Here is a 24,785-nt window from a genome sequence, read left to right as displayed (position 1 = left end):
TATATATATATATATATATACAGTGTATATATATATATATATTTTTTTTTTTATTATTTTTTTTAGTGTGTGGAAAAGAAGTTTCAGTATATTGGCAAGAAAGTCATTTTCTGTTCTCTTAATTTTGCACATTTTAGATTTATTTTAATTTGAACCATATGCATGCGGACCACAGATATGTGCGTGTCCTATTAGGTCCCCGTTTTGAATATAAGGCTTACCGGTATATGATTTTGCTAATATATATATATATGTATATGTATATATATGTATGTGTATATATATATATATATATATATATATATATATTCAAACAATGTAAAAAACATATAGCCAGCTCACCATAAAGGAGTTCCTCTTAATGCAATAGTCGGTGTTCACTTTATATTCTGCACGGATCCAGGCAGGGAGTATGCCCCAACAAATAGAAATATAAGAGAATTGGGATCCAGCAAAAAGATGAAAGTTCACCAGAATTATAAAATCTTCTTCTTTATTTATCCATTAAATCATATAAAAAATATATGAGGAACTCCAAACAATTGGTAACATTCCATACTAGATGGTGGCCCGATTCTAGCGCATCGGGTAATCTAGAATATATATGCAGTTTATTTTTGAAGATTTAATAATAATGCAATATTGCACCCCCCAATCCTGATATGCATGGTTCTCTCACCCCCAATCCTGATATGCATACTACCCCTCAACCCCCTATCCTGGTATGCATGGTCCCCTGCCCCCCAATCCTGGAATGCATGGTCCTCTCACCCCCCAATCCTGGAATGCATGGTCCTCTCACCTCTCTTTCCTGGTATGCATGGTCCTCTTACCCCCCTTTCGGGGTATGCATGGTCCCCTCACCCCCCAATCCTGGTATGCATAGTCCCCTCACCCCCTTTCTTGGTATTCATGGTCCCCTCACCCCCCTTTGCTGGTATGCATGGTCCTCTCACACCCCAATCCTGGTATGTATGCTCACCGTCACCCCCCTTTCCTGGTATGTATGGTCCCCTCATCCCCCAATCCTGGTATGCATGGTATCCTCACCCCCCTTTCCTGGTATGCATGGTCCCCTCACCCCCCTATCCAGGTATGCATGGTCCCCTCACCCCCCTTTCCTGATATGCATAGTCCCCTCACCCCCCAATCCTGGTATGCATGGTCCTCTTACTCTCCTTTTGGGCTATGCATGGTCCCCTCACCCCCCTGTCCTGGTATGCATGGTCCTCTCACCCCCAATCCTGGTATGCATGGTCCCCTCACCCACCTATCCTGGTATGCATGGTCCCCTCACCCCCCTTTCTTGGTATGCATGGTCCTCTCACCCCCCTTTCTTGGTATGCATTGTCCCCTCACCCCCCTTTCCTGGTATGCATCATTCGCCAAGCGAAACCCGACCATAGCGTGTGGTCGGCCATGTGGTCGGCGACCCGTGCGCCAAAATCGGATTTCACAGAATGCTTGCACGTGACTTTTTTTCAGCCAATGTGCAAGGACGTACACTGTGGACATGTGCAGATTCGAGAGAGAGAGAGTTTTCGCGCACTTTAAAAAAGCGGTCCGGCATGTAGGTGAGTTTACTGTCCTCCACTCCCTGCTGACTTTGCTTCCCCATTGACTTGCATTGGGTTTCGTGTTTCAGTCGGACCTTCGACTTTTCACGATAATCGGATGATTTTGTTCGACTCGACTTTTGAGAAAGCCGGGTTTCATGAAACCCGACTCGACCCGAAAAAAGGCAAAGTCGCTCATCTTTATTCATGACACCTCTGCAAAAGAATTTATGATTGGTTTCTTGAGTGTTATATAAAGCAGTATTTTCTACGCAATTCCTTTTCTTAGATTTGTCTTTGTAGCTGATTTAAAACTTCCCCACATGAATAATATATGGCCCATTTTAAACTGTTATCAGTGGATTTTTGCAATTCCTCTGCTACTCATTCTGTATTCATGACTGATATATAGGTGCTTGTTCTGTGCCCCTGAAGTCTCTTTACATTATATTACAAACAACCACATGTTAAAATTAGCAAACAGTGTAATTCACTTTTTTCAAAGTAATGTCATTCCCAATGAGGAATTTCAAATCAAACATTTATCTTCCATTTTCTGTGCAAATAAATTGTTGAATTCTTCAATCACAGTTTTTTAAAAACTTCTAATTGTACAAAGTGCAATTAAATTGTAACTGTAGAGATTAATTTTGGTTCCAAATCCCTTGAATAGACAGGGAAATTAATAGGTCTTCCTGCCTGCAGCCACTACTAGAGGGTTCTTACTGCATATTTGTTTTTTTTCAACATATAAATATATGAAGAAAACAACAATATTGTTTAATGTACAATAAAATGTATAAATCTATATAAAGAAATTAATTAGCAAATATAATAGCAAGATTATTTAGCAATTATATAGCAAAATTGTAGATGTATGTCAATAAAGATAGGTGTTCAAGTATAGATATCGCTTCAAGTAGTTGTACTTGCATCAAGTGAAAAAATAGTATTCAAAAGTGTAATTTTTCTATATGCTTTGAATCTGGTCACATCGGCATGCCATTAGGTATAATACTGGCAGTCATGTTTTACATATCAGGACATAATAATAAAAATCTGGTCTTAACATTAAGTAAACACAGCAAGGTTCTGCTAATCAAATGCTCTTGATTAATTGTTCATCAGTAAGTGTGACCATTTCTATAAACATAAAAGTTTTGGCAATTTTCTGGTCTGGTGTCACACTCCACCACTCAGTGTGTCTTGGATGCGGTGACTGACAACTCAGGCATCAAATCTAATGCAGGGACGTGCTTAGCTGTCAGTAGTTTGGTTGACAGTTCAGCCATCCTATCTGAGACTGGGAGGTGCTGAGCTTTCCGTTAGCTGTTTCCTGTTTTAAATGATTACCCTGCTACTTAATGCAAACCTGTCAGCAAGATTTTGCTAAGTAAAATACAGACATTGTCAAGTTGCCGCTGGTTTACTCATTAAAATGATGCATGGGATGAAGAAATCTGTCTTGTAGTTCTTGTGTAATCAGTGTTAAAAGTTTTCAATTAATTAGATGTCAGTGTTCTGGGGTGGGACTGTAAGTAGAGTCTTATGATCCTGCTCTAAGCCAGAGAAACCAAAGAAAGTCATGCCCACATGCTGCCCCAAAGCAAAACATGTTTCTCATCATAGAGACAGACTGCGTGTGCTTCTGGGTGGCCCGAGGGCAGGTCTCTTCTTGGTTTCTCTGGCTTAGAGTAGGATGATAAGACTCTACCTACAGTCCTGCCCCAGAGCACAAAAAATATCATTAACTTGAAAACTTCTAACACTGATTACACAGGAACCACTAGACGTGTTTCTTTAACCGAGGTATCATTTTAATCAGTATAATAGTGGAAACATGACAATGTCTGTAGTTTACTTAGCAAAATCCTGCTGACAGGTTCACTTTAACTAAGCTGTAAGTCCCAGATAGCTGCCAGTCAGAGCTTCTAGCTCAATGTGGTGTGTTCTCTGTGCTTTGCACTCTGAATTCAGACATTCTGATCTTTTGTTGCCGGACACTGGATTTGCCTATTGACTACCTGCTTGTATTACCCCTTTTACCTTGACACACTCTGACCATGGAATCCTGACTTTGGGTGGTGAGCTGACTAATCTCTGTTTATGACGTATACAAAACCTACAAAAGACAAAATGAAAAAAACCCTGCTATAATTAAATAAGTAAAAAGCAAAAGTGCGTTTAAATCATACAGAGTTATTAGTAATACTGTATTTGATCAAACATAGCATAAAAGCCGTCCCACCATCGACAAGGTGACTCTGTGGTCGGGGCGGTCCTACACTGTCTAGTATTAATAACCTTATCATGTGTCAAAGTTGACGTCTGTGTGAATAAGGGCGGACAAGGACCGGGTCCCAACCACTGGACACCAGTCAAGGGAAGCCTTTAAATACAATTTCCAGCTCAGGAGAGGGAGGCCACACCCCAGCATGCACAGAATGCAAAAATACAAAGAAAAAACACAAAAATTGAGCTTGGTTTCAGTTGGTACACAAGCAGCATATAAATGCATGTTCACATGGCCAAAAAGCATACAAACATACCCTCTTGGCTCTTGACTCCAGTCTCCCTGACTACACTGACTCACGGCTTGCCTGTGAGAAGTGACTCAGCATCACATTTCAATTGTAACTCAGTGTCACAATTGGCAAATATGTTTTTATTTTTGGCCAGTATGGCTCTTGTTCACAAGCGTGTGTGAATAGGTAGCGAATTTGACGCAAATCTTAATTTTTATTATCTTTATAAATGCTGCAGGATCTCACCTGAACCTGTAATGGCCCTCATGTTCGGGAGAGAAAATCAGTTTGGGGTGTTCAGGGAGAGATGTAAACTATTTTTTACCTTGTGAGCCTGGTCATCAGGTGATGAGTTCCAGCAGGTAAAGATAATCATGTCCCTACTTCGAGGCGTTCCTCAGACCTGGGAATTTTTTTGTCCTCACAAATCCGAGAACGTCTTCTATTGATGCTTGAGGTTTGTTCTATGACAAACCCGACAGGATCCAGGACACTGAGGCAAATTTCATGAATCTAGAACGAGGGGGCTGCACTACTGAGGACTGCTGCACTAAGTTCCAGCTGTGGTCCACTGAGTGTTATGACTGTGCAAACACATGCACACGGGTAGTGTACAAACCAAGGAGAACAAATACCTGAACCAGACAGATCCCTTTTCATACTGGTAAAAGTCTTACTCTGAAGCTAGTCTACCCCTACCTAATCGTGGTGGTAGTACCCTAAGATAACACTATGGAACCCCCACTCGAAGAAGGCTTACTCTGAAAGCTCCTAGAAAAGTTATGCCTGTGTAGAAATTCACTTGGGAAAAAATAGTTGCCATTTGAAATGACTTTAGTTTTGTGCCATGTCTGTGATCTGATTTTTTTTCTACAAAATTAAACAACTGAATGAACATCCTCCAAGGCCGGTGATTACATAATTTTTGCCAGGGATTGTATATACTCTGTGTATATATGTGTGTGTGTATATGTGTATGTATATATATATATATATATATATATACACACACTTACATGTGTGTATATATATATATACCGTATTTTTCGGACTATAAGACGCACCGGACCATAAGACGCACCCCAATTTTCAGTAGGAAAATAGGGGAAAAAAAAATAATGTGTCAAATGGGGGTCCGTCTTACAGTCCGAATTCAGCTTACCTGGGAAGGGATCCAGCACAGGTGGAGAAGTAGTCACAGGGGTCATTCAGTGGTCCAGGCTCGTGCGGTGGCGGCTCTGTGCTGGGGCAGGTTGGTTGTGCTGGGGCAGCTGCGCTGGGGTTGGGGCAGCTGTGCTGGGGCTGGGGCAGCTGTGCTGGGGCTGGGGCAGCTGTGCTGGGGCAGGGGCAGCAGTGCTGGGGCAGGGGCTGCTGTGCTGAGGCAGGGGCAGCTGTGCTGGGGCAGGGGCAGCTGTGCTGGGGCAGGGGCAGCTGTGCTGCGGCTGGGGCAGCTGTGCTGGGGCAGGTGGGCTCTGCGGTGGTGGCAGCTCTGCTGGGGCAGGGGCAGCAGTGCTGGGGCAGGGGCAGCAGTGCTGGGGCAGGGGCAGCTGCGCTGGGGCAGGGGCAGCAGTGCTGGGGCTGGGGCAGGTGGGCTCTGCGGTGGTGGCAGCGGGCGGCGCTCTGCGGTGCGGTGGTGGCAGCGGGCTGTGCTCCGGTGCAGGGGCCGCGGCTCTGCCGGCATTTCTTTGTGGCCCGGAGGCCCCCGCAGTTCCCTTGCTGGCCGCCGCCATGTTGCGGTGGCCTCCGGGAGCATGGACTCAGGAAAGATGGCCGCCGGTCCGGGGACGGCGCATGCGCGGGATCAGATCTCGTCCCGAGATCTCGGGGGACGAGATTCAAATCTCGGCAACGAGATCTCGTCCCCCGAGATCTCAGGACGAGATCTGAAGCTGCGCATGCGCCGTCCCCGCCGCCCCTGCACCGGAGCACAGCACGCTGCCACCACCGCACCGCAGAGCGCCGCCCGCTGCCACCACCGCACCGCAGAGCCCCGCCCGCTGCCACCACCCACCAGGTTAGTACCGTGTATTGCGACCATAAGACACACCCCCCACTTTCCCCAAAAATTTTGGGGGAAAAAAGTGCGTCTTATGGTCAGAAAAATACGGTATATTACATGGTCCCCATTATTATGTATATTGCCGTCCCTTACACAGTGCCCTCTCTTGCTACGTACAGCACTGTCTCTTACATATTGGATAATATAGAGCCCTGTTTTTTATTACATACCATCCTCTCTTGCTAGATATATAACGTAATGATGGCTGATGGGGCATGGGAAAGCTTCTTTTCTAATGGAGGAGATAATGGACTTGTAGTCTGGTCACCGGCTCCTCCATCATTAGTCATTTTATATCTATCAAGAGAGCGGCCTATGCAATAAAAGAGGGTGCTGTCAATAATTAAATAACAAGAATACACTATGTAAGAGACAGCACTGTACATAACAGCAGAGGAAGCTATATAATAAGGGATGGCACCATATATAATTAGAGACGATGGTATGCAATAAGGGACGGTGTTATGCATAACTAAGGATGCTGTTATACATAATAAGTGAGTACACTATATACTAAGGGACTGTGCTATACATAATAAGTGAGTAAACTATTTACTAAGGGGCTGTGCTATGTATAATAAGTGAGTACACTATATACTAAGGAACTGTTAAAGGGAACCTGTCACGTTTTGGCCCTTATAGCATGCGGCCGCTGCCTTTCAGGGCTTTTCTACAGCATTCTATAATGCTGTAGATAAGCCTCTGATCTGACCTGAAAGTTAAGAAAAATAAGTTTTATTATACTCACCTGGGGGCGGTCCGGTCCAAAGGGTGTCGCAGGTCTGGGTCTGGTGTCTCTCATCTTCTTGCGATGCCGTCCTGCTTGCTTTGTGGATCCCTGGCATCGTGCTTCTGTGCAGGCATACTTATCTGCCCTGTTGAGGGGAGAGCAAAGTACTGGAGTGCGTAGGTGCCAGGAAAAGTCAGAGAGATTTAGCGCCTGTGCACTGCAGTACTTTGCTCTGCCCTCAACAGGGCAGATAAGTACATCTGCGCAGGAGCGCAATGCCAGGGAGCCACGAACCAAGCAGGAGGGTGGCATCGCAAGAAGATGGGAGGCACCGGACTCGGACCTGCGACACCCAACGGACCGGACCGCATAAACCCGTCCCCCCGGGTGAGTATAATAAAACTTATTTTTCTTCACTTGCAGGTCGGATTGGGGGCTTATCTACAGCATTATAGAATGCTATAGATAGGCCCTGAAAGGCGGTAGTCGCATCTTATAGCGGCCAAAACAGGTGACAGGTTTCCTTTAAAAATAATAAGTGATGATAACATCTTCCTCCATCTCCCTTTGTTCCTAAATCCATTATAAATCCCCCTTCCTCCCTTCCCAATCCCCCATACCCCTCATTGTCCTCCTTCCCCCGCATCCCATTATTGTCCTCTCCCCCACCCCCATCATTGCCCTTTCCACCGTCATTGTCCTTTCCTCTACCACCATCATTGCCTTTTCCCCACCATCATTTCTTCCTCCCTCACCACCACTATTATTGCCCTTTCCACCAGGACCATTATTGCCCATTCCACCACCTCCATCATTTCTTTCTCTCCACCATCCCCATTTTTGCCGTTTTGACCACCTCCATCATTGTCCTTTCCACCACCTGCATCATTGCTTTCTCCCCCACCACCCCATCATTGCCTTCACTGCAGTCACCACCCCATCATTGTCCTTTCAACCACCTGCATCATTTTTCTCCCCCACCCCCATCATTACCTTCTCCGCAATCACCCCCATCGTTCCCCTCTCTTTCTCTCTCTCACCTCTCTGCATGCTCTCCCGCTGCGTCACCTTCGCCGGTAGCTTCCTCTCTCTGGCACAGCCATCAGCTGCGTGCTGAATGACAATGTTATCCAGCTGCGCCACTGACTGCTGTGAGAGACAGGAAGCGCGGCCAACAAGCAGGATGGATTGTTGCAGCTCCGCTGCCAATTTCTCTTGTAGGCAGTGGAGCTGCAGGGATCTCTCCCTGCCTGCTGCACATGAGTGCAATCTGGCCAGGGGCCCCCGGAGCCTCGGGGCCTGATGAACAGGCCAATTACCTTCATTATTAGCCACCCTGTAGGGGCCCCCTGGAGTCTCTGGGCCCCGATGCAGCCACACTGGCTGCACATGCGGTCTGTCCACCCATGACCCACACGTTAACTCCCACTTCCGGATTTAACAAGACAGAGACAAAAAGTAACTTACATGAAGAAAGAAAAATGGAAAACTGAATTCGGTCCATGTCAAAACAAACCTTAAAATTTACCTTAGGTTCAGAAGCCGGTTTTAGGTGTCATAGAACCTGGGTAACGATGGTTAACACATGCTGATATTGCTGCTTGATATCTGACACCTGCAAAAACAAGGACCATAATTGTGCAGTCAAGGAGTTCACAGTGTTCATGATGGCTACTCAGCACAAAAAATATGGAGTGGGCTGGTGATAATGTTATGACTGCACAATCACATGCACATGGGTAGTGTACAGACCAGGAGGACAAATACATAAACCTGACCGATCCCTGTTCAGACTGGTAAAAGCCCTACTCTGACCCTGGTCTCTCCCTACCTGACCGCGAAGGTTGGCACCCCAAGATAACTCAATGGCGATTCACCCTGAATGCTCCTAATATAGCTATGACTGATTATACACTAAAAACTGCAACTGACCCTGTCGGTTCCTGTACAAATTAGATATCCTGACCCCGCAGTCCCTAGTGGTACCTGTGGATGCAGAGATAAACCTAACCACAGTCTAAGAGACGGCAACTCTGGCCTAAACTGCCTATAGTTGGTTCACGTTCCTCCCAAAGGAGGGCAGCGCAGAGTGTGAATTACCTATAAGAAGAGAAGTGTAGTATCGCAGTATCTATTCAGTTTCTCCTCCAGAAACTCCATCCTCCATTTTTATAAAGAGCATAATGGATTCCATGGTATCTTCGGTAGAGTTGAGCGAAACGGGTCGGTCAATTTCAAAAGTCGCCGACTTTCGCAAAAGTCGGGTTTCATGAAACAAAACCCGACCTGTTGTGAGTTCATTTTCCCCTTCGTCACTGAGGTCTGGTGAACTCCCTATTCTGGTAAAGGAAGGTAATGAGCCTGATTATCAGGCACCTGAGCCTAATTATGATGACTGGCTGAGTGGAGTCACGGACTGGATATAAGGCTGCCGACGCCCTTCTGCCCTGCGGGTGATTTCTCTGTGGACTTCTAGGAAACCAGTCTGATTCCTGCTCCTCTAAAGCTAAGTTTTCTGCTTTGCCTTTTGGCATTAGTGTTTTGTTTTTGTTTGCCCTGCTTTTCTGGATTCTGCCATTCCCTGCTGGGGTAAGCTGAATCTCCTTTTGCCGGTTGCTTTGTCTTCAGAATATTCCTGAGTACTGACATAGCCTTTTTGAAGTCTAGCGTCTTCAGGGCCTTTTTCACTGTCAGTTTCTTGGCTCTTATTTTCATAGGGTTTTTTCACGGATTGCAGACAGCAGCCTTCCTGTCCTTTCCTATCTAGTTAGCTTGGGCCCCGTCTTTGCTCAGTCTATCTTTCTGTCTGTGTTGTGTTCTTTCTTCTTGCTTCACCGTCATTATATGTGGGGGGCTGCCTTTTGCTTTGGGGTCTGCTCTGGGGCAGTTTAGATTTCCCATTCTGTCTTTAGGCTATTTAGTCCTCCGGCTGTGATCGAGGGGCCTAGGGCATCGTAGGAGCCCCCCACGGCTACTGCTAGTTGTGTTGATAGGTTCAGGGGTCTGCAATCTGATAGCTGCCAACCTCTCTGGTTTTCTGGACTTAGCAAGTATTTCTATTTTTGCCTCCTACGGTGACTCAATCATAACACCGACCATAGTGTGAGGTCGGCGACCATGGAGCCAAAGTCACGTTTCAAATGATGCTTCAGCGCCCTTTTTCAGCCAATGATGGAGGATGCACACTGTGGGCAATGTGATGACATAGGCAGTGATCACCACCATCTTTGATAAGGGCATGCAAGTGATTGGCTTGCTTTGTGTGGCGTCACAGGGGCTATAAAAGGGCGTGCACGCCGACCGCCATCTTACTTCTGCTGATCTCAGAATAGGGAGAACTGCTGCTGATTCTGTAGGGAGAGCGTTAGGCAGGGAAGAAGATACAAAAAGCTGCTTCTGCTGCTAGCGATTTTGCCTGTACAACACACCAGTTAGTGTGCAGTGCAAGTGGAGGCTATATTTTGGTGCATCAGCTCTGTTGGTTATTAGGCTGCCTTATAAGGCTCCCTGATAGCTGCGTTGCTGTTTTCACACTGCTGTGCAAACTGCTTTTTTAAAAGCAAAAAACTTTTCTTCCTCTTTTTTGCCCAGTTACCAAGCGTTCATTTTTCCACACTTTTGTGTGCAGCAGTCCTGCATATTAGGCTGCCTGCTGCCATACTTGGGACTGAGAGCATCATTGTCAGCTTGCTAAAATTCCTATGGAGTTTCAAATTCTCTCCAGTCCTATATAGACATTTTATACACCATCCAATTTCAGCTTGTTATATTGAGGTGTAATCTACACTGGGCCTGAGATAATAGTTCAGTGTCCTCAAGTCTGTAGGGAGATTCAAATTCTCCCCAGTCTTATATAGACATTTTATACACCATCCAATTTCAGCCTGTTATATTGAGGTGTAATCTACACTGGGCCTGAGATAATAGTTCAGTGTCCTCAAGTCTGTAGGGAGATTCAAATTCTCCCCAGTCCTATATAGACATTTTATACACCATCCAATTTCAGCCTGTTATATTGAGGTGTAATCTACACTGGGCCTGAGATATTAGTTAAGCGTCCTCAAGTCTGTAGGGGGATTCAAATTCTCCCCTATACTATATACACCTTGTACCTTGTTTTACAGTACCATATTGCTGGTGGTATTTTGGGTAAATTTTCCCAAAAATGAGGAAGTGTGTTGGAAGAGGCCGTGGAAGTGGGCGTGAGTTGCCAGCTGGTAAAGATGGTGTTGGTGGTGGATCTGCTGGTAGTGGCAAAAGCACAATAGCACCTAATGCAGGAGTTGTTGAGCCTGCATCATCGTCTGGCTCCACAAGGCCTCGAAGGCTCCCTTTTCTGGGAGTAGGTAAACCGCTTATTTTGGGTAAATTTTCCCAAAAATGAGGAAGTGTGTTGGAAGAGGCCGTGGAAGTGGGCGTGGGTTGCCAGCTGGTAATGATGGTGTTGGTGGTGGATCTGCTGGTAGTGGCAAAAGCACAATAGCACCTAATGCAGGAGGTGTTGAGCCTGCATCATCATCTGGCTCCACAAGGCCTTGAAGGCTCCCTTTTCTGGGAGTAGGTAAACTGCATTTAAAGCCGGAGCTTCAGGAACAAGTTTCGGCTTACATTGCTGACACAGCCTCCAGCTCTATGGCCTCCTCTTCTGAACTTTCAAAAAATAAAAGCACTCAGTCGTCATTGGAGGCTCATGGTCAGGAGCAACACCTTTCCTTGTGTCCTTTACCCCTACCAAAAGTAAAAGATGCGGCAGGCCACACTACAGATTACTCCATGGAGCTCTTTTCACATACCATGCCTGGGTTATCAAGTCAAATTGTGAATTACCCAGTCCAAGAAGAATCTGACATGGAGTGCACTGATGCACAGCCACTGCTAGATTTATCTGCTGGTACATTCACTCAGAGCACTACATTGTCCTCGCAGTGTACTGAGCCAGAATCTGACCCTGATGAAACTCAGGTGCCCCTTCCCGCATACTATACCACCTTACATGGTGACACAGAGGAAGGCGCACATGACATTGAAGAGGATGTGATGGATGACCCAGTTGTTGACCCAGATTGGCATCCATTGGGGGAAGAGGGTGCTGCTGCCAATAGCTCAGAAGAGGAGGAGGAGCATCCGCAGCAGGCATCGACATCGCTACAGCTGTTATCTGGCAGCCCTGGAGCAGTCCAAAAACGGGTTACAAAAACCAAAAGTGTTGCAGGACAGCTAGGCCAGACGATCAAATTAGCACAGCGCGCAAGGCCTCAAAATGTCTTCCATAGTAGAAAGAGTGCAGTGTGGCACTTTTTTAACAAAATCCTAATGATCAGGCAAAGGTTATCTGTAAGAAGTGCGCAAAGACCTTTAGCCGAGGTAAAAATCTGAGAAATTTGAATGCCAGTTACATGCTTAGACATTTAACCACCATGCACTTGCAAGTGTGGACGGACTACCAAACCTCACGTACCACATGTGCAACTGCTCCCAATGAAGGTAGTCAGCAACGCTCAAGGAAAGGAAAGGAGAGCTTCTTGTATCATATGTTTCAAACGCATTCTAATAAAGAAGATTTTACAAGCAGCTGGAGCTGAACTTTCCTTTCCTTGATTTCCCCACGTTGGTCTACACGGAGCTCCGAGTTTCTGCTTCCAATCTATGGTGAGCTGGCTTTTTTGCATTTACCACGTTTACACAGTCAGCAACGCTACATCGTTTCCCCCACTGTAAGCCCACTGGTTAGCACACCACCAGCAGCAAATGTTGAGGTGTCGTTGCAAGGCCAAAGCAGTCAGGGAATCACAATGTTATTGCTACGAAAGACTGAATCTAGGCCATCAGAAAGAACACCAACTCCATCACCATCATCAACCCTCTCTCAGTCTGCCGTGTCCACCGCTAGTTCCACCATATGCAGCTCTCAAGTCCAGCTCACCCTACCAGAGATTCTAAGTAGGACAAGAAAGTACTCATCCTCTCATCCGCGTACACATTGCCAAACTAATCTCGTTAGAGATGATGCCTTAGCGGTTGGTTGAAAGCAAAGCTTTCCGCGAGCTCAAGGCCTACGCAGTATCACGCTATGACCTACCCAGTCGGCACTTCTTTTCACGAAAAGCCATCCCAGCCCTCCACATGCATGTGAAAGACCGCATTGTCCATGCACTCAAGCAATCAGTGAGTGGAAAGGTGCACCTCACAACAGATGCATGGTCCAGTAGGCATGGCCAGGGCCATTACGTGTCCATCACTGCGCACTGGGTTAATGTGGTGGATGCAGGGTCCACAGGGGACAGCGGTGGTCTGACAGTGCTGCCTAGCCCATGGTATAGGAAACAGTTGGGTGTAGGCGTTCGACCCGCTTCCTCCTCCTCCTTCAGAAGCGAAAGCTCGTCCACAGAGTGCAGTCGCACGAGCACTTCATCCGCAGCTGCCAGTGTTGCACACTCGGTGTCCCACTATCGAACAGCTAGTGGTAAGCGTCAGCAGGCTGTGTTGAAGATTATGTGTTTTGGCGACAACAGGCACACCGCGGAGGTACTGGCCGACTACTTGCAGCGACAAACTGAGTCATGGCTGGACAGTCTACATCTTGAGGAAGGCAAGGTAGTTTGTGATAACGGCCGGAATTTTGTGGCAGCTATAGCCCTTTCAAAACTCCGACACATACCTTGCCTGGCTCACACCTTGAACCTGGTGGTGCAGTGCTTCCTCAATAATTATCCAGAGTTAACAGACCTGCTCCAGAAGGTCCGAAGACTGTGCTCGCACATCCGCCAGTCGCCTGTACACTCCGTTCGTATGCAGAAGCTGCAGCGATTGCTCCAACTTCCCAAGCACCGCCTAATTATTGACGTTGCAACAAGGTGCAACTCCACCCTGCACATGGTTGAGAGGCTGTGCGAACAGAGGCAGACTGTAATGCATTTGTGGGAGGATACACGGCAAGGCACTTTGAGGGCAGACATGGAGTTGTCGGGTGTGCAGTGGTCGAAGCTGAAAGACCTGTAAAGTCCTTCAGTGTTTTGAGGAATGCACATGACTTGCAAGCGCAGACGACGCCATCATAAGCATGAGCATCCCACTTATGCATCTGCTCATGCAAACTTTGACGCACATTAAGGAGCAGGTGTCTGCAGCCAAGGAGGATGAGGAAGAGGAGGAGGGAAGCCTTGATTACAGTCAGCCATTGTCTGCTCCGGGGTCTCTCCTGGACGAGGTGGAGGAAGAAGAGGAGGATGATGGGGATGATTATTTAGGGGAGGAGGATGCTTCTCGTGGGGCAAGAGAAAATGTTGGCATGGCAAAGTCTGGTACAGGGTTTGTGCGTGACTGGAGGGATGTGGATTTGCCAGAAAGTGCACATCCACCCAGCACTCGCAGTGCATCATTGACACCTGGAACATTGGCCCACATGTCAGATTATGCCTTGCAGATCCTAAAAAGGGACCCCTGCATTGCCAAAATGATGAACGATGACGACTAATGGTTGGCCAGCATCCTGGATCCACGCTATAAAGGCAAATTCCAAAACATCGTGCCACAGGAGAACCTTGACCTAATATTGGCTAACAAACAAGCAACTCTGGTAAACCGTTTGTTTGAGGCATTCCCAGCACACAGCAGCGGTGATGGTTCTCAAATGAGCCGTAGGGGGAAACATGGAAAAGGTGTTCGTGGTGCACACATCAGAAGTGGCGTTGGAGACAGGGGTTTCATGACCATGTTGTGGACTGATTTTTCAAGTCCCGCTCACACGACTAGTAATACTGCATCGATTGAAAGTGACAGGAGACAGCAGTTGTCAACTATGTTTACAAGCTACTCCTCCGATATCGATGTTCTCCCTCACAGGTCATTCCCCTTTGACTATTGGGCCTCTAAACTGGACGCCTGGCCTGAATTGGCACAATATGCCTTACAGGAGCTCGCTTGCCCTGCTGCTAGTGTGCTATCGGAAAGAGTCTTCAGTGCTGCTGGCTCAATCCTGACAGAAAAAAGGACCCGTCTGTCGACTCAAAATGTTGATGATCTAACCTTCATTAAAATGAATCATGCATGGGTTTCAAAGGATTTTGTCCCACCTTCCACTGATGACACATAAGTTGCCAGAAAAATGGCTCGCTTTTGTCCTCCTCTTCCTCGATTACTCCATTTGCAGCTGCTGAATGTCCAACATCAACATATGCCATTTTTTAAACCTCCCTTACTGGGCTGCTTCCCCCCCCATGGCCGGGGTCACCACCTAGCGCACGCAACCGTGCAAGTGCCATTGCCCTGGACAGGTGTGTGGGCCGATTCTTGGGCGCCGGCACTGGCACAGGGTCCCTCATAGTGCAATCAAGTGTCTCTGACGGTGAGGGTGCACACCCGCCGTCAGACACACCGGCGTACTATGAGGGGCCCAGTGCCAGTACCGACGCCCACGAGTGGCCCCCGTTGCTTGGGCAGGGCCCCAGCATTTGCAATATTTACCTCTCCCTGCTCCTCCGCTGTGTAGTCTGTGCTGTCAAATCCTTCCCTGGGACTGCCACTACAAATTTGGTGAACTGATAGATGATGGTTAAGACGTAGCTATGCCCTGTCCTGCTGGCCGGGCTTTAGTTTCAGATGATCAATGGCTTCCATTTCTTATGGACGTCGACTCACAATGAGATGCAGTGGTGGTTTATCATCAGCTTTCACAGTTTTTCTACTCACAGACGTGTGACATTCCTGCCCACATTTTTAAATGTGCCCTCTCATGCCAATCCAATAGAATCGCCTACAGCCTGTGGCTTCTGTGTTTTGCACTCCAAAGTTACCTGACAGATCATGATAGGCAGTGAGAACCATGTCTACATCTCTCACTGTGATCAAAATTGGATGGAGATGAGTAACGGTGATGGGATCAACGGTACTGCGATACAGCAACCCTTTCTTCACAAAGAATTGTTTTCACTGTCTCCACACACAAAGTAATTGAGGGTCAGCATCGCCTCTGAGAATTCTCCAGGGAGTTTTTCCCTTGATTAGTAATTCCTAAATTTCTGCAATCACTCGACTTTATGTTTGTACTTTTATCCATCTCGTTTCCTCTTGCGGAGAGTCTGGACTGTCTTACTGAGACAGAAATATATATGAAGATTTAAAAATACCCCAACAGTGTATACTGGTGTATGCTTCAAAAACATTTGCTTTTTTCTACTTTTTAGATTGTTGTCTAATCCATATTGAGGCTGTGAGTGTCTTTGTCGTACTCCGGAAATAAACACTGAGATTTTAAATGTTTAAACTATGCTATATATACCTGTTATCCGGTGATACTGTACCCTTTCTCAACTGTCTGCAATATTGTCGAATCCATACTGTGCCTGAGTCCATCTGAGTCTGCCTCCTGATTACAGATGAGTGGTGTTTGAGTGGAACTGTTGGCCAAGTTCAAATTCTAGCTGTTTTGGGCGGTGTTAGATCCGTTCGCCGAACTACAACACTTTGATTAAAATTTGGCTGTTCGAGTTTCCGTTCGAGAATGTTTCGTTAAACAAAAGCGTATCTTTTTTTACATTAATAATGGTTTTCAATGATAATAGACAGTTTTAGGGCATAGTAGCGGTGTCTGGTAGCCAGCGGTGTAGTACACCTGTGAAGGAACTACACAGTGTGTGTTTCTAATAATTTTTTACTGCATATTGTCCTGAAAATCGTTTTGGGCCTAGTAACTGTGTCTGCTACTCAGAAGAGGAGCCCACCCGTGAACCGAGCTATGCCGCCTGTTTATGAAAGAACCAGTTTTTGACTGCATTTACACCACTTAATACTTTGGGCCTAGTAACTGTGTATGCTACTCAGCAGAGCTGGCCACCCGTGAACCAAGCTATGCCGCCTGTTTATGTAAGAACTGTGTGCTACTCAGCAGAGGAGCCCAGCTGTTAAGCAAGCTACAGCACCTGTGGTTTGGACACTTAATTTTTTCACATTCTTTCTGGAATGCCGTTTAGGCCTTATTCCGGAATTACGGTTGACCTGCACTTACTGGGAAATGCTTGTTCGCGGGGAAGAATTGTAATCCCAGATCCCCATCACTAACGGGGTTCAGCGTGTTATCCGCACCTGTAAGCGATACACGCTGGTCCTTTCATTGTAGCATGCGTGCAGCCCCGGACATTTAAGGGCATGACAGACCTGTTATTGGCCGATCTCGCGTGCCAGAGCCTCGTGAGTCCCTCTAGTAAGCTGGACGCGGACCGCTGGGGCATGCCTGAGTCTCGTTCGTTAACGGAATTAAACTTGCAATCTGTGCAGCTTTTTTGTGGATGGCATGGTTGAGGTTGCCCGTGTTGAGTCCAATTAAGCCACAGGCTCCACGCCTGGTGGTGCCCTTCTGGACATTCCTTTAAGGTTCAGCTTTGCAACCATACTGCCCCCGGAAACCAAACACTTTTCCTGACAGTGACATTCTGGTCAAAGAGCGCGATCACATCACGTCTGTACGCCCTCTGCCTAAACAGTCCAAGTGCAGAGAGATGGAAGATGGGGACCACAAGGAGTCCAGAGTACAGGGATTCCCTAGCGAGGAGACTTATTTAATTGTTTTAAAGGTTGAGAGCAATTTTTGGGGAGCACTATACTCTGGAGAATGATATCTGGGGCCCACCATACACTGGAGCATTCCAAAGGTGGACATCAGTCACTGGAGAAGCATTTACAGGGCCCATTATACACTGGAGCATTAGAAATGGGGCCCATTATATATGGAGCATTATTTGGGCCCATAAGACACTGGAGCTTCATCGATGGTGAACAACATATACTGTAGCATTATGTGGAGCTCATCATATACTGTATGGAACATTATATGGGACCAATGATTCTGTATGGAGAAATATATGGGCCTCATTACTCTGTATGGCGCACTATGCGGTGGCCATAATACTGTATGGAGGAAAATACTGTCTGGTTTTGGAGCTATTGAAGAATTTAAAATTGATATCAGTCATGTGATTTAAGAATTGAAGTATTTTTCATTGTACTGTACTGCTATTTCTCTGCCGTATCAAAGGATCATGATTTGTGTTATGTGTTAAAGGAGGCCAGTGACACTCTTTGGCCCTGGGCCCACAAAAATCTGGAGCCAGCACTACCCCACCCCCACAACTTTAGCTAAATAACCCCAAGTTTTCAATGCCTAACATTATTATAAAGTAAATTAAGGTTGACAAGCTTAAGGAATAAGAATTGATGTTTTTGGCATTAAAATGGACACTGTAGGTGTGTTTCCTGTCCTCCACTCACTGACGACTTTTCTTCCCCATTGACTTACATTGGGTTTCGTCTTTCAGTCGGACTTCGACTTTTCACAATAATCGTCCGATTTCGTTCGACTCGACTTTTGCGAAAGTCGGGTTTCGTGAAACCCGACTCGACCCGAAGAAAGGCAAAGTCGCTCATCTCTAATCTTCGGAGTTGGAAGTGGAGATCTGTAATGTCCAGTCGTTGACTCCTTCCACTACTCCAGGGTCCAAATTATTTCTACCTGTGTATCTAAGATTGCATCTGTTACAAGAGTTTCAAGATTCCGTCTTGAGTGGTCATTCTGGGGTCACAGCTTTGCGGAAATCCATTGCTGAACTTTTTTGGTGGCCACCCATGCATAATGATGTTAAAGATTTTTTTATCCACTTTTGAAGTCTGCACACGTTACGGTCTGTCCCAAGCCAGGGAATTGATGCCATTGCCAATTCCAGAAAAAACATGGTCTCATCCTTCCATGGATTTCATCCAGGATTTGCTTCTGTCCGGTGGGAAAATTGAAATTTGAGTAGTGGTTTACTGATTCAGGAAACAGGCTCATTTTGTTCCTTTGTGAGGATTACTTAATGCAGCGACACTCTCTAGGTTATTTATTTCTTATATTGTAAGGTTACATGGGATCCCTCTTAACATTGCTTCTGATAAGAGAGTGCAATTTTTCTCTAAATTCTGGAGAGCTTTTAAACTGGGGATTGACTTGTCTTTTTTCTCTGCCTATTACCCTGAAACCAATGGTCACACTGAGAGGACAAATCAATCTTTGGAACAAATTTTAAGGTGCATTGTGGTGGCTCAGCAGGAGGACTGGTCCTTATTCTTACCTCTTTCTGAGATTGCCTTTAACAGTCAGGTCAGTCTACTGGAATCTCGCCATGTTTCTGTAATTATGATTTTTACCCCCATTTTGGAGAATTGTCTAGGATTTGTTCAGAATGTCCTGGGGTGGAGGTTGCCATACAGAGACATGGGGATGTCTGGAGGGAGGTTCAAAGAGTATTAGAACTTCTCAGATTCATCAAAAACGGAAGGTTGATAGAAAATGTTCGTTGGGCCCTGAATTTAAAATTGGTGACAGGCTTTGGCTGTCATCTAGAAATCTTAAGTTGGGTACAAAGTTTAATGGTCCATATGAGATTCTGGAGGTGGTGAATCCGGTGGCTTTAAGATTAAGCTTCCTCCATCCCTTTGCATCCTTAACATTTTCCATACAGTGGGGAAAAAGTATTTAGTCAGCCACAAATTGTGCAAGTTCTTCCGCTTAAAAAGATGAGAGTCCTGTAATTGACATCATAGGTAGACCACAACTATGAAAGTCAAAATGAAAAAACAAATCCAGAAAATATCTTATCTGATTTGGCAAGATTTATTTTGCAAATTCATTATTAAATTTTAAAAAAGTGCTATATGAAAAGTATCCCAGATTGATGAATTTGAGCAATAAAAAGGGGTTTATAAATGCACAAAGAATCAATAGTGTGCAATCAAATCAAATGAAATTCATTATAAAGTGCCAAGTGCTCATATTATTAGAACTTCATGATTAAGATATAAATTAAAAGGTAAAAAAGTGGACCAAATTAATAATAGATAAATAGATGCCCAAATAACAGCCACAAATACCAACCAGTGTAATGCACCACTGCACCCGAACACACCACTCCAACGCGCATTTCGCTACCTCTTCGTCAGGATACCCTGCCCACTGCATATAATTTTATTATTTAGTTTCTTTTATATTCTGATTTTAATATATTTTAATAAAATTCCTTGTTTTTAGTGGTATTTTGTGTCATGTGACCTGACTATGCCTTTATCTCTTCCCTCTATTTATGACATGCCATCCTGGCTCATGACCCTGGACTCCTTGACTACTCTGACTCACGGCTTGTCCATGAGAAGTGACTTAACATTACATCTCGAGTTTAAGGTGTGTGCTCTTACAATGCCAAGAAGGAAAGAAATCAGCAATTCTTGCAGTCCATCAATCTGGTAATGGTTATAAGGTCATTTTCAAATAATTTAGAGTCCATCATTTTACAGTGAAAATGATTTTTCACATATGGAAAATATTTAACACAGTTGATAATCTTCCCAAGAGTGGCCATCTCAGCAAATCTTTAATGTTCAAGTACTTGAGAGTATAATTGGAGAAAGACTGAAAAAGCATGAGTTCTTTGGAAGGGTTGCTAGGAAAAAGCATCTTCTTTCTAAGAAACACATGGCATAATGGCTAAAGTTTGCAAAGTTGCATTTGAACAAACCATAAGGCTGTGTGCCCACGTTGCGTTTTTTTAAGCGTTTCCGCAGCGTTTGTGCCGGATCAGATGCTGCAGAAACGCTTAAAAGAAGTTTCACATTAAATTGCATGCGTTTTTGGCTTTTTTGTGCCAATGCATGCGTTTTTAAACGCTCAGGAAGCGCTTTTAGTGGCTAAAAACACAGCATGCTCATTAATTTCCGCATTGCTGAGTGTTTTTAGCCCTTTCCAATGTTCCTAGAAAACGCGCGGAAAAAAACTCGTCAAAAACATGTGTCTTTTGTGAAAAAACGCGCAAGAAACGCGTTGAAATAAAACGCGCGTTTTCTGGGAAAGAGATCAGTTTCCTGAGCGTTTAAAAATGCTAACGTGGCCACATAGCCTAAGACTTCTGCATCCTTTGGACAGACAAGACTAATGTAGAAATGTTTAGCCATGTTTCTCTGAAAACTAAACAGTGCATATCAGACCAAATGCATACCACCTGTCGAATGGGGGTGAGAGAGGTGATTATTTAGGTTTGTTTTATAGCCACAGGACCTGGGCACCTTGCAGTTATTGAGTGAACTATGAATTATTCTGTATACCAAAGTATTCTATAGCATAATATGAGACCATCTATATTAAATCTAAAGCTTGGCCGAAAATGAGTTATGCAACAGAACAAATCTACATCAGAATGGATGAAAAATAGTGTTACAAGTTAAATACTCAAAGTCCGGACCTCTACTCTAATGAATTGCTGTGGTTGGGTCTTTAACCCCTAAAGGACCTTGCAATTTTTAATTTTTGCTCTTTCCTTTTTTTCTCACCTTTTTCCAAGAGCTGTGAATTTTAAAATTTTTATGCCAACATAATGATGGAACACAGGAAAACAATTTCAAGCAAGGAGAAATTTCATTTTTATTTTTGGTGAGTTTGCATTTATGGCATTCACTAAAAATGACATGGAAATATGATTTTCTAAGTCAGTACGATTACGGTGATACCGAACTTGCACAGTAATTTTTCTTTCAAGTGGTGAAAACGTTGTGCTTTTCTCTCTCACCCATGACAGCACCTTGGAGAGAGAGGGGATCCGCCCATCAAGGACAGGAACCTACAGATAAAAGGGCGGCACCTCTCCTCCGCCACCAGTTGGGTTCCTGTCCTTGACGGGTGACCTATAGAACCAGCAGCAGCGGCAGCAGCTTACCTAAGGAATCCAGGGCCGTCCCGTCCGTGGTCTTGACAGTCACCACCGCTGCAGCCGACGGGCTAGACAGGGTGAGCGGGGGGAGAGGACCGAGCCGCCGCTCCAGAAAGGAGGCTGGGGAGACCCAGGATACGCGCGGGCAGCGCCACGGTACAGAGGTGTACCAATATGGCGCTGCCCCGGAAATGGATAAATCCTGATAAGGTCCTTCCTCATCTGGATCACAATCTTTTTTGGACAGAGGTCCTGCAGCGGGCTACAATTTGAGGAAAAGACCATAATTGATCAAGGTCAGATCATAAGTCTGTCATCACATAATTTGTCTGGGGATGAATGTCTTGTTTTGCAGAAAGGTCTCAATTTTGTGCCGACAAATAAATATAACTGCTTCAATTGGGTTAAAGATCTTAATTTGTTTGGTCGTAACCTAAAGTGGAAACTCTTCTTTAAGCAGCATGACCGTGAACAGTGCCTCAGACTTGGTTTATCAGAAGAGGACATGGAGGGTCTTGATGCCCTGACCAGCCTCCTGAGAGAGAATGAACAGCAGCGGGGGGTTGGTCCGTTCACCACCTTGAAAAATAAGAGTACCAGAATGCCACCTAATAAGGAGGTAACAAGTATTGATATATTTATAAAGATGGTGGAGGATGACCTACGGAAAATTCCTTGTGTCAATCGTGATGGTATTCGTAATCTTTCACATGCCGAGGATATAGCCCTTGAAGGGTTGGAAAAGAATGTTAATATAATAATTAAGGCCTCTGACAAAGGTGGAAATCTGGTGGTGTTGGATCATGATAAGTATCGTGCGATGTGCTACTCATTGTTAAATCATGAGGATACATATGAGGTGTTGCATGGCGACCCGACTGAGGAATATAAGAAAGAACTACTGATAATCTTGGATGAGGCAAGGCTTAATAAGCTAATATCGGATAATGAGTTTCAGTTCTTGTTACCAAAGGCGCCTGTGATTGCAACATTTTATGCATTACCAAAGGTGCACAAAGGGCTGGATCCACTAAAGGGTCGGCCCATTGTCTCAGGCATAGACTCTCTGACCCAGAACAGTGGTCTCTATTTGGATAGGATTTTAAGGCTCTTTGTGGCAGCACTTCTCTCATATGTACGTGACACATTGCACTTACTAAATTTGCTTGAAGTGGTTACGCTTGAAGAAAATATTATGTTAGCATCCATTGATGTGGAGGCACTATACAGTTGTATTCCACATAGATGGGGACTTGAAGCAGTTGATTTAAATTCGTATAGAAGACAATCCAAGGACCTATATAATAGGTTTAAGATGAGAGGGTACCCCCCACAGGTATTGGATAGACCTCAACGTGAGGCGTTAGTAAGTGACAGACATTCTTTGCTTCAGAAAAAAGGACCCAGGAATGATATAAATGAAAACATTGTAAGGCTTATTGGAACTTATGATGCTCAGGCGGATAAAGTATATCACGTCCTCAAAAAACACTGGGGTATCTTGCTAGCTGACCCCAATTTGAGAGGTCTTGTAACACAGAAACCAAGTGTTACATATAGGAAGGGGAGGTCTGTTGGTGATAGGCTTGTCCATAGTTTTTATCAAAGGCCAAGGGGGGCGGATACATGGCTGGATAGGAGACCCCTTGGTTTTTTCAAATGTGGTAATTGCTCCAGGTGTAAATATATGTTGCAATGTAAAACTTTTACGAGCTCACATAATGGGAGAACTTTCTGCATTAGAGATTTTGGTAGCTGTAGATCTACAGGTCTGGTTTACAGAGCCACATGCACGTGTCCCAGGGACTATGTGGGTAAGACCACTAGGGAACTCAGGGTTAGGGTGGGGGAGCATTTGGGGGATATCAAAAATAAGAGAGATACCCCTGTCGCAAGACACATGAATGCAGTACACCAAGGCTGTGCGAGCGATATCTCCTTCACTATGATTGAACTAATAAAGCCGAAAGTGAGGGGAGGTAACCTGGATAACATAATTCTGAGAAGGGAATGCGAGTGGATTTTCAGGTTACAGTCCCTCTCCCCAGATGGGATGAATGAGTGCATGTCATATACCTGCTTCATATGATGGAATAAGAGTTTCCCTGATATGGCGACTGTTCCCTAATATATATATATGTTTTGGATTAATGGGGGGTTTTTATCTGAAGGGCATATTTGAGGATGCCTTTTAGGCATACGCTGCATTGAAAAGGCGGCATGTATTTATTATATTGGTTTGCTGATTTCCATCTATATATAGAATCTTTTGTCCCCAATATTGTCTCCCTAATAATAGTCAGCTGGTGGAATATTAGTATAAATGAGCGATATAAACTTTATACTTTTGAATATCTTGCACCCTGCGTGTTGTTCAGCGTCTTATTTTCCCCATGGTAACCATGGAGGCGGGGTTATAGGGACTAGGGCCGGAAGGTCCGACGCCATCTTTGGTGCGCCCCACTATGAGGTATATACCCTTTGCTCATCCCTGTGTTTGAGGGCAAAATGAATGCTGGTATTGTAGCCTAACTATGTCTGCCGAAACCGGAAGTCCCGGTGCCATCTTGGATGCGCTCCACTGTGGAGCGCACGCCGGGGCTCTACCCGCCCGCCATGTATCTGGGGCGGTTGTGATGACGTGGGACGCCAACGCTGACGCTGAGGGCGGCTATTGATTACGGTATCATGTGGATGTATTGGGGCTATCACTACCGTCTCTTACGTGATTTGCCCACCTGATAATGGGTGGGGCTGACTTGTGGCTTTGCATCATGGGGGTTATTTAAATCCACCCTTTCCTGACCACCGGTGCCATCATGCATCATCTGGGTATCGTACATGGATATAACCTTTATTGATTGATCCTCCTGATGAACCGCTACAGGCGGGGAAACGCGTCGGGGTTGACCTGCACATGATAAGTGACTTTGTTTATTATACTATGATTCATAATATACCCCTGAGAGGGGTGAATCTGTATTATCTGTCTGTTTGACATATTAGTCTGTCACATATGATCATGATGTGGAGGTATTAGATTTTTTTATCTTTAATATTATCCTGGGGTCCTATTTTAGCCTAAGGCAATTTGAATGTTCACTGCTATAATATCAGAGGGGCATACCTGTATGTGACAAGCAATTTATTGGTTAATATACCCCTGTGTGGGGGTCTTATCAGGACAAT

Source organism: Dendrobates tinctorius, unplaced genomic scaffold (genome assembly GCF_039654945.1).
Source record: "Dendrobates tinctorius isolate UK_male_01 unplaced genomic scaffold, ASM3965494v1 ptg000107l, whole genome shotgun sequence".
NCBI lineage: Eukaryota > Metazoa > Chordata > Amphibia > Anura > Dendrobatidae > Dendrobates > Dendrobates tinctorius.
Note: the sequence above shows the minus strand (reverse complement) of the source record.